This window comes from Musca autumnalis, unplaced genomic scaffold (genome assembly GCF_047663935.1).
Source record: "Musca autumnalis isolate F117 unplaced genomic scaffold, ASM4766393v1 scaffold_3, whole genome shotgun sequence".
Taxonomy (NCBI): Eukaryota; Metazoa; Arthropoda; class Insecta; order Diptera; family Muscidae; genus Musca; species Musca autumnalis.
This window is the reverse complement of record NW_027411866.1, coordinates 95,572,921-95,587,714: the sequence shown is the minus strand read 5'-3', so window position 1 is coordinate 95,587,714 and position 14,794 is coordinate 95,572,921.

Below are 14,794 nucleotides of genomic sequence, written 5' to 3'. Positions count from 1 at the left end.
TTAGCGGGCGACGTAGACCATTACTTTTGTATGAAAAATATACAAGTATTATTCTTGGTCCATATTTTAATTCCTGGATGGCATATACCGGCAAAGTAGCTTACATATAGAAAAATAACTAATGACATTTCCCCTGGTGCAAATTGCAATAATGTGTCTGCTAGATAACGGTCTACTGCCTAATATGTAATGGGTTTTGTGTAGAGAACCACAATTTCCTCACATACTACAAATTGTCTCTATCATGTCACCGAATTTTTCAGTTCAGTCGTCCAATTAGATTTTTAATACAAATATCGTAGCATTGGGTCGCTTCGCCAACTATTTTATAGGCTTAGCCTTTAGGGTAAAGGGAATATATACAAAATACGACTAAAGATGTGCCACATCGAAATAATAGTGTTAGACCCCAAGTATGTTTGGACGAAACTCGTTTCAGACAATTTGGAGTCGATTTAGCCCTGTCCGTTCATCTGTCTCTCTTACTGTCTAGCTGCTTGGTGTGAACGATAACTCCCGAACGGAACCAAATTGTACACTTCGTAATATTTTGCCCAAACTTAGATTAATTTAGAATATGGGTTATATCGGTTCACTCCTTCGGGCACCTCCCCCAAAAAGATCAAAATTTGTCTGAAAAATTGTGTGAACGATAAATGTCGAAGTGGTCCAAACTTTCCATATATTATTATTCCTTCCAGATATAGATCGGGTAAGACTATATCGGTCCACACCTTCGAATACCTCCCACACAAAATTCGGAAATGTCTCGAATCGTTTTGAATTTTTCAGCAGATTCTCCTTGCGGTCCCCTTCACGATGGTACAATTGCAATGACAAGACCATACTTCCTGAGATTATGGCCGAAAAGCTCCAAGAAACTCTGAAAAAACAAACAAAAAAACTAACTAAAATGGCAAAAACGCAAGGTAACTCTCAAGGGGATTTTCTGATTGGTCCAAACTTTGCACATCCTATTATTTGTGCATTATCAAGCCTACGTGAGGTACATGTGCACAATTTTTGGACGAAAGATCTTCAATAAACTCACAATTTATATAAGACGATCTCGCCATGCCCGTCTGTCTGTCTGTCTGTCCGTCTGTTGTAATCACTCTAGCGTTCGCAAAAATTGAGCTAGAGCGCTATATTTTTTTACCCAACATAGGTCCATGTTTTGGTATAGCCCCCATATAACAATACCTCCAGATTTTCGGTATTTTGAGGATTATAGCTAAAATTTTTGACCGAGCTACCTGTAATTTGACAGTTGAGGTTCCTAGTAATCACAAAATATCTCCACCGAAAACTGTCAACATAGGTCCATGTTTTGGTATAGCCCCCATACAACGGTATCTAAAAATTTTTCGGTATTTTGAGGATTTTAGCTACATTTTTTGACCGAACTACCTCTAATTTCACGTTTGGGGTTCCCAGTGCTCACAAAATATCTCCACTAGAAACCGTCAACATAGGTCCATGTTTTGGAACAGCCCCCATATAACGTAACCTCCCGATTTTCGGTATTTTGAGGATTGTAGCTACATTTTGCGACCGAATTACTTGTAATTTGACGTTTGAGGTGTCCAGTGGTCACAAAACATCTCAACCAAAAACTGTCGGCATAGGTCCATGTCTTGTTATAGCCCCATGTAACGGTACCCCCCATTTTTCTGTTTTTTTTTGAAGATTTTAGCTATAAATTTCGACCGAACTATTTGTAAGTCGACATTTGAAGTCCCCAATGGTCACAAAACTTCTCCACCAAAAACATAGGTCCACACTTTGATTTAGCCCCATCTAAGGTTCCCTACCGATTAAATACATTTTTTATGATTTTTTACCTTAATTAGGTATAAGTGTAAGTTAAAAGTAAAATTAAATTAAAAGTAAAATTGTGGACAGGAAAGAAAATAATTATTCCGTTTTACTTCAGAATATTTTATGGTGGAGGGTATAAAAAGTTCGGCCCGGCCAAACTTAACACTTTTTTACTTGTTTAAATTTCATAAATTTTTTCAAAACAATATTTATTAACGATTTGTGCGTGAACTTTATTTATGTTTCAATGGAATAAAGGCTATTTTAGTGATTAGTAGGCAAACCTTCATTCATCCGTGCTACAGGAAATAATAACAATAAATGTCGAAAAGTCATAACCCTAATATACAAATGGAGACTTCTGAGTGAAATCGGACATACTTTCACAATTTTTATTTTAATTTCGTTTATTTTTGCTGTGGTGATGCTGCTCTTTAGCAAAAAATTTTATTATATTTTCAGGTTTTTTGACTAAAGGTTCCAGAGATGGCGCGCCTTGAAAAGTCTAATTCTGTAAAAATTTAAATATTGGTCAAATTTGAAAAAATTCTTTTTTGTATTTTTAATTCTTTATTAGCTATCTAATTCTACAGTGGGCTTGAATTGAATTTTACCGATTTAATATTTAAAATCAATTTGTATCAATGATTGTACCTTTCGATTTTCTTGAAATTTGTTTGTACTAGTGGGATTCGAATTTTTCCTTTATAGAAATATTTCATATATTTTTATCAAAAAATATATATATAACAACAGAAATGAAATATATGCACATTTGTGTTGTTGTATTATTTAGGAATTTATCTTAAACACCAAAAACGCCTTGAAAAAGTCGAATTCTGTAAAATCTATATGCAAAGAAATAATAATAACTTCTTTAATATTGATTGGTCCAATTTGAAAAAATCTTTTTTTTTATTTTTTATTTTTATCAGCTACATAATAAAAAATACAACAAAATTTTGCACAGTGGGCTTGGACGCAATTTTCGCGATTAAATATTTAAAATCTCTTCGATTTTCTTGAAATTTTTTGTATTAAACTACGATTAATTACAAAAATTGTAAGTCCTATTTGGTTACTAATGATTACTATTTTTTTTTTAATTTTTTAAAATTTGTTAATACAATTTTTTCCTTTATACCAAGGAGAAACATTTGTTATTTTACAAAAAAATAAAAATAAAAAAAAAATATTTTTTAACATTTGTTTTGTTGTTTTATTTAGGAACTTATCTTAAACATCGCAAAACGGAGCTATTTTTTGATTTTGAAAATGGATTAGCAATTATTGTACCAAACGGACAATAAACTAACTAAACTGATAATCAAATAACTACAGCTCGGCAATTATATGACTGTGCATACGAGCCAATTTTTCTACCAATTATTAAAGTGTTATTTTCATCAGAAGATGATTATTTAAATACGAAAAAAGATTTGAATTTGAAATATGCAATGGTCAAACATATCGCGGGCACAAAAAACTTCATTTAGTAATACCGACTAATGCTGGTACATTAATTGCTAAACAATTCTTAAAATCGGAACATGAAGAAGTTTTTTTATCTTTAAGAAAAAATCCTAAATAAAGCAAAAAGACAAATGTTAATAAATACAACGTATTATTATTTTATTTATTTATTTATTTATTTATTTATTTTTTTTTTGTAAAATGACATTTCTTGCACAGTAGCACAATTCTCTGGAACCTTTTGTCAAAAAATCTAAAGAAATATACCAAAATGTTTTGCTAATGAGCAGCATCACCACAACAACAAATAAAGGAAATAAAGAATCTCATTTTAAAAAAGTGTCCGATTTAACTGAGAAATCCCCATATATGTATACTTTAAATGGATGGTATAAAACATTCTGGAAATGGAAAATTTAGAGAACATTTATTTATGTGAAAATAAAATTTGGTGCTATAAATTTTTAGATTTTTCTCCATGCCCCTAATCAAAGTGCTCCGGTGTGAATCTGAGGAAAATAAATTTTATCCTCCCGCTAACATCATGCTAACAGCTAAATTAATGTCTTGTCAATTTTAAATGTTATTCTGCACATTTCACTATCCGCAAACTGTGAACTTGCCCGGTAGCACCCGGCTATGGTGGTGGTTATAGAAGTTGTAAAATATTAAAATTATTTAATTAATGTATTTATAAATGCATATATTCATTTGAATCAAAACACATGAATTTAATAAATATTTCATTAGTTTTCCGAATACAATGTATCCAATAGCTTAAACACTTGTGGCAATTAAATTTTTTCACAAATTTGTCACCGTATATGCAATAGCCCAACCAACCTCACAAAAGAGATATTGAAAATATCCGTTTGCCGCCCCAACTGAACACTATGAGTCTCACATTAAATAAATAAACCAATTTGCACATCATTTTGCACACAATCGATATTTTAGCCATGATTGAGTGCCAACATTTGCGTGCAATTTACGAAGTTTAAATGTTAACGATCCCTTAAAATATTGTATACTTAAATTCAGGAACGAAGAGAAGAAGAACAGAAAAATAAGATTATTTAACAAATTGTATTCGTACACTTAGGAAGACAATAAATAGTATTAGCTGTAATACAGCATGGTTGAGTATTGAATATCACGAAATATACTCTGCCAAGAAGATGAATGAAAAAGGTTGATGCTGCAAAGTCTGCCACTATAGCAAGGCACAGTGGTACTAGGCCAGACCACTGAAATGACATTTTGTAGAAAACTTACATTATTGTGGAATGTAATTGGATTTGATGGATGCTTTTCAATTTCGTTTTGAGAGAAGGCAAATGCCCCCCCATTAACGAAAAGATCTTTTTGCTACCGTTTTACATGTATGTGTCTTCGAACTACTGTTTTCAAAAATAAAACCAACATCTCCATTCATGTTCCTTGTTTGTTGTGGCCTTAAGTGGAAAATGGTAAAGTAAACATGTTCTTGTCTTTTCCAATTCATTTCTGTTTTCTCTATTTGTTGCTAATTCTGCCACTGACAGTGGTTGGTAGTTTATTCACTGTGGCATTAAAAGCATCTTCAAATGGGTTACGATTCACACGACACGACTATCTTTGACAGCTCCAGCACCATTGTTACCAGCATTGGGGTAAATATCAAACACTGGATTTTCTTCTTTTTTCAATTCCATTGAGAGTGAAACTTTTTGTTGTCAAAACATCTGCGGTTGCATTATAAAACGAGTATGAAATATTTAATCGCCATAAGTCACAGCAACTGGGAGAAACAAAGCTGAAAATCATTTTCAATAAAGAGCAGAAAATATATTTTTTTCTATAGACTATAATGTGGAAACAGCATGGGTTGAATATATGATTGTTTGTGTGGTTAGTATAAACATGTACAATAAAACCCAGTCCGTTCGATTGTCCGTTGAAATCAAAATTGTGAACTCTCTATACTTATTATGGAACACTGAAATTTGCACAAACTGTCATATAATTTACACACGGGTGCCACCTTGATGCAATGGTGAGCAGTTGCACTCTGTATGCCAATACCGACAAATTTCTGGTGGAAAGATATAACGGGGGTTTTGTCTAAGGCTGAGGTGAGCTCAGTCGCAGCCAGGGTCAACTCAAGGACCCAAGATACCTTAAGTGAAAGCACGAGTGGTGACAATTCAATTCTTTATTATCACCTCTAGGTGCTTAATTTATGATTAACATGTGGATATTTATGTGATATATGAAATTATATCTGTTGGTTATTCGTCTTAGCTGGATGGAATCTTACTGTGGGCTCGCAGTCTTGTCTTTGGCGACAAGAGGAAGAGTGATGTTAGTAAAGTTGTCGTAGTTGGCTCGGCGGTGCGCTGGTGGCAGGTGTCGTACACAGTGGTTTGGTTGTTGTGTTGATGCTCGGCTGTAGTACTAGCACCAAACGACTCGGCTGGTTGTATTCTGGTTTTTGCAGTCTCGGGACTCGGGTTGATGTCTTCGGGTTGATGACACTCGGCTTAGTGTAGTCGTGTTTGAGCGTCTAGGGTTGATGTTACTCGGCGTGGTGTAGTCGCGTTGAAGCGACTCGGGTTGATGTCTTCGGGGTGATGATACTCGGCTTGGTGTAGTCGTGTTGGAGTGACTCGGGTTGATGATACTCGGCTTGGTGTAGTCGTGTTGGAGCGACTCGGATTGTTGTATTCGGGTTGATGTGGTCGAGTTAAAGCGACTCGGCTTGTTATATTCGGGTTAATGTGGTCGTGTTGAAGCAACTCGGCTTGTGGTATTCGGATTGATGACATTCGGGTTGGTGGCACTCGGCTTGGTGTGATTGTGTCTATGACCTTCGGCTCGGGCTGATGATACTCGGCTAAGTGTCGTCGGCTTGGTGTGACGTGTTGATAATCCTCGGCTCGGGCTGATGATACTAGGTTAGGTGTCGTCGGCTTTGTGCGATCGGGTTGTGACCCTCGCCTTTGGATTCGGCTGTGGCAGTCGGGTTGGTGGTTCCCGTTAAGAGCCCTTAGGTTTAGTCAGCCTGGAACGAGAAGACGATCATATTTAGAGGGAAGCGAACGAGTCGTGGAAGCAAACGAATCGCGGAAGCGAACGAATCGCGGAAGCGAACGAATCGCGGAAGCGAACGAGTCGTGGAAGCAAACGAATCGCAGAAGCGAACGAGTCGCGGAAGCGAATGAATCGCAGTTTAAACACAAGAAGCGAGCGAGTCGCGGAAGCGAACGAATCGCAGGAAGCTTCGGTTATGTTGGGTACCAGGCGACTGCGGACACTGTCACACGTCAACTTCGTGTATCTTCGGTTAACTCCAGCACTTCACGACTTCTGGTGTCAAAACCTGGAGTACTTATTCGGGGGACAATGCGAAGTGAATGAGAATTACTTTCCCACACTTTAGAAAGAACCTAATGTATATGGTAAATTTCAAATTTCCTTTGCAACTCCATAGAAAAAAACTTAAAAATTGTTTTTGCCGAGCACATCCGCCTTTTTTGGTACATGGATTACGAAAAAAATCGTGGTTTCAAAACTGTTCGCGTTCAAAAAATTGGATGCTGAACTCAAAAATTATGGGAGGTTTTACTCTCTTACAAAAAAAAATATTTAAGAATTCCTATTGTAGATAACAGCATAGGGAAAATATTTAGAGAAATAATAAACTCGAAAAATTGCATTTATTGCCTCAAGGTGCGTAATATATTTAAAAACTCCATTATGTTGCATATTTTGCACCATATCTCCAAAACTTTTACATTTTTCATTGACTTTTCTTTGGAAAAATATTCGCTGGAATGTTATTCACAACTCTTCAGAACATCCCATTCTTGTAAAACGCCTTTTTCACGCTATCTAGCACATTATTGAAAGCCAATTTGATAAATATATCAACAATGCATTGAAATCCCAAATATGAAAATAAACAGCATGTGTGAACATTGTTTGAAAAATGTTTTGTAAAAAGTACCGCCTAAACAATATGACGTTAGTATGTTAGAGTTTCAGAATGTTTTTAAGAATTGCTGAGCACATTATTTAGTAAATTTTTGCGAAAGGTTACTTGGTTCAACTCCCAATAGTTTAGCTGCTACTGACGATTCTTCCATAAATTAGGTAAACTTTCATAAATTTTATCGATTTTATTGCGCTAAATGCAGTTCTTCTGTTTGATAGGTTCTACTACATTAGGGGTACAGTATTACTGAAGACTGTAAAGCTAAATTCTTATTAGATAAAGGCCCGATCAGTGGAAAAAAGTGTCGCACAATGGGCTGAAATCCATAAAAACGGAGATTAATTCAGGGAATCATTTGGGGGTTCAAGGCTTTGTATTTTTCGAATCTCGATGTCACATTAATCTCAAAAAACAATTTCAAAGCACAACCTAAAGCTAATAAATATGTTTTCTATTAATATTTTAGTTTTGAAGGGTTATTCCCAGTTTCACATATGCGCTGCCATTTTTCATGATTTTTTTTCTAAGAAAACTACCAAACTTTTAAGTTTTGTTTTTTCATCTGAAAGGCAATATATATAGCTACATTCGAAATTTTTGTTGTTTAAAAATATTACATAATTTTTTTGGCAAATGACCGTTTAAGAAACACTCTTTTTATTAAAGCGGTTTGCGGTGACCACTCTAACTAGAAAACGAATTAAACTATTTTCCTATGTTTTTGTGGGCTTATTTAGAATATAAACATCTTGTCCTTCATAGGCGGATTTTGCAAAATTTTAGTTTATACAAAAATGCTGGACAGTCAAATCGAAATATCAATTTTTACATTAAAACTACCAAGTTTTGATCATAAAATTGCAAATTCATATTTTTTAAATGCATTGGTCGATAAATTACTAGATTTTGATGTCCTAAATAAGCCCACAAAAATATTGGTATTAGTTTTTGAGCTAGAGTAGTCACTAGGCCGGGGCGATTTGTATGGAAGGAAAAAAGTGTTATCGGGCGCCTGGAGTTTCTGATTCTTGGGATTGTACTGAGCAAAAAAGTCAACTAGACCATATGTCTACGGTGAAAATCGAGCCCCCGGATTTTGACTTGAAGTTTTTTTCAAGGATTTTTGGATATTTTTGCATATAACAACCAAACCACTGAGATTTTCGATCCAACGCAAAGACAACAATTGTAGCCAAGACAATAGTAAAGAACTCTAGAACATGGCAATAGCATTGGAACGCTCCTTCAGGTAGTTATGGCCTCGATAAGGTGCAAATTTTTCGGAAAATATCGATAAATGACACTGTGCTACTAAATGGGACTCAAAGGCAGTGTATGGAAAATTCCTTTTGCAGATGAAAGATCTTGGTGAGTGTACTAAGAACCCAAAAGGAAATTTTCACCATAGGTCAAGTATCCGAAATATTGCGCGATTAATGGTTTAATTTTGGCCTCTTAATTTGTGAGAAAATAGCTTTATATATCTCTAAACCGTTATTGTAGCTTCATTTTGACATTACATGTCTTCAGTCAAATCGAATAATGAATCTTTTTGTAGAATATTTCATCCCTCTAATTCAATTCCTGTCATGTCCTTTTCGTCCTTTATTTTTGAACCGTAGTAAAAGTACCACAAGACGAGATTTTACAGCATCCAAATATTCTACAAAAATTATGTTCAGAAGATTTTAGGTACGGTCCTCATTGATGACCAATCGATATTTCCCCGTTTTCATGGTCCATTTTAACATTTTACGGGTTTTTGTTTAGAAAACTACGTTTTGTTTTTATGTATATTCGTTATTGGTCTGTGGTGGTTCTGAAATACTTACCATAAATAGCTATTGTAATGACGAACACGTTAATAACATATTTTATTGGAGGAAAGATCCGGTTATCTAAATTTTTGAACCGGATATTCTGATATTAAAACCGTTTTTAAGTAACCGATTATCCGTATATGTATATCATTAGAAAGCTAATAAAATGGTCAATCAAATGACAGCAAGTAGCTGATTACAACTATGTTGGTTACGAAGCTAGAACAAAAAACCCGCTTTCTTTAAATGAATTTCTCATAATTTTTAAAATAAATATTGAACAAAAAAACAAAAAACATTACAGTTTTGGATAAAATGTAGAAAAAATAAGAAATAGAACATTTTATAATTTTGCGCTATGGAAAAATTAAAACGGTAAGGACAGTTATTGACGTGGTTCAAACTTCTGAGTTATGGCGAAATTAATTCATTCTTGATAATAAAATATAATATATAATAAAAAAACAACATAACACAAATTCATCTCGCCATAACTCAGAAGTTTGACCTATGGCATAACTATCTTTCCAGATTTATAATATTATCTTAATCGACTTTCATTGCCAAAAAGAACCATGATATTTTACATCAAAATCGGTTTAAGAAAGCGGGTTTTTTGTTCTAACTTCGGAACCAACGAAGTTGTAATCAGCTACTTGCTGTCATTTGTCCCATTTTGTTCCGAAAAATTTGCACCTTCTCGAGCCCATAACTACCTGAAGGAGCGTTCCAATGCTATTGCCATGTTCTAGAGAGTTCTTTACTATTGTCTTGGCTACAATTGTTGTCTTTGCGTTGGATCAAAAATCAGTGGTTTGGTTATTATATGCAAAAATATCCAAAAATCCTTGAAAAAAACTTCAAGTCAAAATCCGACTTTTTTGCTCAGTACAATCCCAAGAATCAGAAACTCCAGGCGCCCGTGACGATGTTCAAATCGCCCCACTCTAGTGGTCACCGATTTCCAAAATGCCATTTTGGGAAAAACGCATTGGATTTTTCGTTTTCAATGCTCATATCTCAGTCATTATTTCAGATCCGAAAGACACAACAATTAATATTGTGCGCATATTTTATTTCAGCTTCAATTCAATTTTGGTAATATTTACTGATATTTCAAGGTTTTAAAAACTTTTCTGGGGTTTCTGTGTTGATTTCATTTGATTTGCCGAAACTTATTTTGGTGAGTCAATAACACTGTTATAACAAAGTTGAAGAAAATGGCAGGGGTTCTGATGCATAAATTCGGTTTTGTGTGATTCTAAGGAAGACGAAAATACGTTTCGAGTCTTTGGGTCACAATTTTTTTTTTTTCTTTATAACGGTAAATGCAGTGAAAGCCATGTTTCTTCGATTTTAAACTTTAAACGGGCATTAAATATTAAAAAGGAAGAACAATGTCTTTCGAACAAGCCATAACTGTTAAAAATCGATTAACAAATGGCTATGTTATAGTGGTTTAAGTCTGAAAAAAACGAAGGAAAATGCTTTTCCTTGTGCTCTAGTCTGCGTAGAAGATATCAAACTAAGCAATTATTTACATTAAGCAAGAAGGAAAATTAGTTAGCTTTCCAAAATGGGAAAAAATAATGAAATCGGTTAAAGAATAGTATAGTTATGCAATTTTTTGCGTTTTAACTCTTTGGTTTTTCATGCAAGTTCGTCCCTCCGTATATTCTCATACCAAAAGTATACATTAGCTTCGATTATCGTATCACCTGGTAATTGCACCTTGAGTTGAAGTTTATATGAAAACTAAAAAAACATTCATAAGAACGAAATGAACTCCGAATTGTCGTCATTAAACTCCATTGCATCATTTCATATAAATTATACATAAAGTTCCGATTATTATATATATAGTAATGGTAAACCTGCACACATTGTCATATGTATTTCTACAACACTTTTGTAATAACAAATTTTTCCAAAATATTATGAAATACCTCTACTTGGTACATCAATACTAAAAATGACACTTTTATATATTAAAAACTACTACGTTCAGAACTACTAAATTTTTCAATTTTAACACAGTGCAACAAGAAAAGTAAACAACATACGGCATTGCTATTTTGGATAGTGATGTAGAATTTTGTCCTCTTTAACCCTGTCAGGAGAGATTATTCAGAAAGTATGTTTTAGTTTTTCAGTTAAGCGCCGTTTTTTCGGATTTTAACCCTACGTGGGTCATTTTAGCCCGGTTTATATGAGGCTATAAAATCCAAACCCGATCTAACAACAAGAAACCCAATCAGGGTTTTTGTAGCTTCTATACGAGTATGTACTTTCAGAAAATGTCCATTAGAATTTGTTTGCATTTTCAGTGTTGCACCATTTTTAGCTAGAGTCATTATTTATTGAGAAATTCTTAAATCTATTTAAAGTGACTTTTACTAGTCTTCTATAAATAAGCATGTGGCTTTGCGCTACCTTCTGATATAGTATAAATTTATTGGTCACTAGCAAAGCATCGAACAAAAGTTATTAATTAATAATTTGATTAGTTAAAAAAATCAAATTTAAAAAGGGCAATATTCTGTGTTTCAGATAAGAGTTAAAATTAAATTAAATGCTAAAATTAATGATAAGAAAGGAAGATAGTGATTAGTTCAGTGTTGCACAGTGTTATTTAAATACGTATACTATTGAATTCTACAAATAATTCAGTTATCGGTCATTATACAAAGTGTGTAGAATATTTTAAGAAGTCTCCGTAAAAGCTTAATGGAATATGAAACAAACAACCTGCAGCGCCATGATCATCTTTCGTGGAAAGACAAAAAACAAACCACAAGATTATGCAGTTAACATTCACTAAAAATTGGGCAATATTTCTATTACCAAAATTTGTTGGTTTATTTTGTGCAATTTGTTGGTGGGCTTAGCCACAATGTTTGAATTGTTTTTGCTTTTCTGTTGATGGTACTTGATGATGTTTCTTGTTTACTGGCAATTTATATTTAGTTTTTTTTTATATTTATTTTTATGTGTGGGGATAATCACTGCGACCAGACAACAGTGCCATCGTGAGTACATATGGGCCACACAATCAGCAGCAGCATCATCGTCACAATTACTGCCATAGTCATCATTGGAATTGCTTCATATTATAGTACAAATAACGTGGAGTCTCACTATAAGATATTCGCTTTGGGAAGACTAGTGGTTTCTTGCATATACTATTTTTTTTAACTGTGCTGTTTATTTTTATTGCAGATTTTTTTGTCTTTTTGTTTTCACTTCAGTTTCGGTTACCTTTATGTTCAGTTAATGGCAAATGTTTGTATTATCCGAGTTTATGGGGCACGAGGTTTGTTTAATGTACAATGTCCACCAACGACGACAACTGCACTTAGGTTTTAGATTATCAATAACAAAAATGCTCTGAAGCAGATGACATACCAGAGATTTGTTGGCGGATGGGATAGATATGATGTAAATACGTGGTATTGTGTACATGCCTTTGTCATTTTTAAAAGTGGTAGCTAATATACTGTTTGTAAGTCATGAGAAGGTTTTCATGTTGAAGCTATAAAATTAGAATGTCTATTTAAGGAGTTGTTATGTCCAGATAAGACATGATATTGAACTTACGACACTGGTAATGCAAAATTCTTTTATAGAAAATCCCAAATATGGCCCAGGGTTAAATCGATGGTTTAAAATCAATTCCTCCATGAAAACATATTCTTAAACAATAATGTTTAAAGATTTGGTTCATATATTATTTTAAAATGATTGATGGCATTTTGGTGTCTGAATTTTTTTTAATCCACGTTAAAAAAACAAAAACAAGTTTAATCTTCAGAAAGTCTACGAAAAATATGTAAATGGAGATATCCACAAAAATATATATATTTTTTTAATTCTATTTTAAGTGCTTTTTAAAATATATTCTTTTAAAAAGCCACGTTTATAAGTATTATTTAAAACATATTCTTTAAAAACCTCACTTTTTTCTGTAAGATGATCCTTGAAAAAACATCCACGTTTATTTGCAAGATGGTCCTTGAAAAAATATTCATTAAAAAATCCATGTTTATTGGTAAGATGGTAATTGAAAAAAAATCTTTAAAAAATCCATGTTTATTGGTAAGATGGTAATTGAAAAAAAAAATCTTTAAAAAATCCACGATTATTGGTTAGATGGCCCTTGAAAAAATATTCTTTAAAAAAACCACGATTTTTGGTTAGATGGTCCTTGAAAAAATATTATTTAAAAAATCCACGATTATTGGTAAGATGGTACATACTTAAAAAAACAATATTTAAAAAATCCACGATTAAAAAAATATTCTTTAAAAAATCCACGATTAAAAAAATATTCTTTAAAAAATCCACGATTAAAAAAATATTCTTTAAAAAATCCACGATTAAAAAAATATTCTTTAAAAAATCCACGATTAAAAAAATATTCTTTAAAAAATCCACGATTAAAAAAATATTCTTTAAAAAATCCACGATTAAAAAAATATTCTTTAAAAAATCCACGATTAAAAAAATATTCTTTAAAAAATCCACGATTAAAAAAATATTCTTTAAAAAATCCACGATTAAAAAAATATTCTTTAAAAAATCCACGATTAAAAAAATATTCTTTAAAAAATCCACGATTAAAAAAATATTCTTTAAAAAATCCACGATTAAAAAAATATTCTTTAAAAAATCCACGATTAAAAAAATATTCTTTAAAAAATCCACGATTAAAAAAATATTCTTTAAAAAATCCACGATTAAAAAAATATTCTTTAAAAAATCCACGATTAAAAAAATATTCTTTAAAAAATCCACGATTAAAAAATATTCTTTAAAAAATCCACGATTAAAAAAATATTCTTTAAAAAATCCACGATTAAAAAAATATTCTTTAAAAAATCCACGAATAAAAATATATTCTTTGAAAAATCCACGATTAAAAAATATTCTTTAAAAAATCCACGATTAAAAAAATATTCTTTAAAAAATCCACGTTAACAAATATTCTTTAAAAATCCACGATTAAAAAAATATTATTTAAAAAATCCACGATTAAAAAAATATTCTTTAAAAAATCCACGAATAAAAATATATTCTTTAAAAAATCCCAGTTAAAAAATATTCTTTAAAAACACCCACGATTAAAAAAATATTCTTTAAAAAATCCACGATTAAAAAAATATTCTTTAAAAAATCCACGATTAAAAAAATATTCTTTAAAAAATCCACGTACAAAAAAATTCTTTAAAAAATCCAATATTAAAAAATATTCTTTAAAAAATCCAATATTAAAAAATATTCTTTAAAAAATCCACGATTTAAAAAATATTCTTTAAAAAATCCACGATTAAAAAATATTCTTTAAAAAATCCACGTACAAAAAAATTCTTTAAAAAATCCACGTTAAAAAAAATATTCTCGATACTTGAAAAAATATTTTTTTTAAAAAATACACACTTATTGGTAAGATGGTCCTTGAAAAAATATTTTTTTAAAAAATGCACTCTTATTGGTAAGATGGTCCTTGAAAAAATATTCTTTAAAAATCCACGTTTATCGGTAAGATGGTCCTTGAAAAATATTCCTTAAAAATCTACGTTTATTGCTAAATTGTCCTTGAAAAAATGTTATTTAAAAATTCCACGTTTATTGGTAAGATGGTCCTTGAACAAATATTCTTTGAAAAATCCACGTTTATTGGTTAGATAGACCTTGCAAAAATATT